General features: G+C 53.7%; 1 pseudogene; it reads left to right on the top strand.

Moving 5' to 3' along the window:
• The first annotated feature begins 324 nt into the window (after window positions 1-324).
• Window positions 325-1,098, top strand: LOC125930501 (40S ribosomal protein S2-like; annotated as a pseudogene).
• The last annotated feature ends 736 nt before the right edge of the window (window positions 1,099-1,834 follow it).

The following is a 1,834-nucleotide window of genomic DNA, read 5'->3' as shown; positions in this document are numbered from 1 at the left end:
ACATGGCCCCATGCACCTGTGGGCACAGGGCACGTCCCTCACTTCCTGTGACCTCTAATTATAAAGGCAAATCCACTGCCAGTTCAACAAAGGGCAGGATGACTCCATGGGAATAGAACCCCACAGACCAAGGTTCAAATATTGATTCTGACAACATACCCAACTGTGACGTCTTTGTTTCTTTGTCTGTGAAACGACCCTCCATCAGAATCACTTGTAGAGCGGCATTAGTCTGCTCTGGCTGCCATAAAAGAATACCACGAACAAGGTGGTTTAAATGTCAGAAACTGGCCTCTTCTCCAAGAAAACAGCAAATAGCAGACGATGCTGGGGCTGCAGGAGCTTCCGAAAGGCTTTGGCGGCAGCATCTGGGGCTGTGGTCATGCTCATGGTGATGGTTGTGGCCAAGGCCAAGGCCACACAGCTCACAGAGGCAAGGCGGAAGGCAAGAAGGGGATCCCCGCCACCAAGCGGGGCCACGTGGTCAAGGACAGGAAGATCAAGTCCCTGGAGGAGATCTCCTCTTCTCCCTGCCCATCAGGGAATCTGAGATCATTGATCTGTCCCTCAAAGATGAGGTTTCAGAGATTACGCCTGTGCAAAAGCAGACCCAGGCTGGCCACAGGACCAGGTTCAGGGCACTTGTTGCCATCAGAGATGACCATGGATATGTTGGATATGTCGGGTCTGGGTGTCAAGTGCTCCGAGGAGGTAGCCACTGCCATCCGTGGGGCCATCACCCTGACTAAGCTTTCCACTGTCCAGTACGGCGAGGCTACTGGGGTAACCGGACCAGCAAGCCTCACATTGTCCCACCAAAGGTGACCGGCCACCGTGGCTCTGCGCTGGTGTGCCTCATCCCTGCCCCCAGAGGCACTGGCATCATCTCAGCCCCTGTGCCCAAGAAGCTACTGACAATGGCCGGTGCTGACGACGGCTGCCCCTCGGCCGGGGACTGCACCCCACCTGGGGCAACTTCACCAAGGCCACTTTGATGCCATTTCCAAGGCGTACGGCTATCTCACCTCTGACCTCTGGGGAGAGACCGAGTTCCCCAAGTCTCCCTATCAGGAATTCACTGTCTTGTAAAGACCCACACCAGACTCCAGCCACCACACAGTTTTGTACAAGAAAAATAAAGTAAATTAAAGCCTGTTTAAAGAAAAGCAGTAATTGATTTTCTCACAGTCCTGGAGGCTCAGAGTCCCAGATCAAGGTGCCTGCTGATTTGGTTTCTGGGGAGAGCTCTCCTCCTGGTGTATAGACAGCCACCCTGTGGCCTCCTGTGGACACTAATCCTATCAGATCAGGGCTCCACCTTTTTATCTCATTTATCCTTGACTGCTTCTGTAAATGCCCCATCTGCAAACAGTCACAACCTGGGGGGTTAGGGGTTCAACATACGAATTTGGAAGGAACACAATACAATCCACAGCAAGCACTTATTAAAAATACAGATTGCGGGGCCCCATCCCGGGCCTACAGAATCCAAGCCCCTGGAGGTGGAACGCCAGAAGGTAAATTTTTAACAAGTTTTCTCCACCTGACCCCCCTTCGCGCCCCTGCCAGGTTACCACACTGCACGGTTTCATTTTCAGAACTGCTGGGCACGTTGTAGGTGGGCTGGGACTGCCTTGTCCCCTCCGACGGCAGGGGAACCCTTTGTGAGGACTGAATTGCTGAAGGGTCCCTTGTAAGACCCCAGTGTACCAGCAGCAGGTGTATGATGGGGCATCTTCTCTGTCCCCTCTTCTAACCTGGGCCTCCTCGGCTGCTGCAGGGGGGGCCTCTGTGGGCTTGAGAGTAAGTCACCGGGAGCTTTTAGAGACCTTGT

The sequence above is a fragment of the Panthera uncia genome, chromosome A2 (genome assembly GCF_023721935.1).
Source record: "Panthera uncia isolate 11264 chromosome A2, Puncia_PCG_1.0, whole genome shotgun sequence".
In the NCBI taxonomy this organism is placed as follows: Eukaryota; Metazoa; Chordata; class Mammalia; order Carnivora; family Felidae; genus Panthera; species Panthera uncia.
The sequence above is the reverse complement of the archived record's forward strand: the minus strand, read 5'-3'. Positions and strand labels throughout refer to the sequence as shown.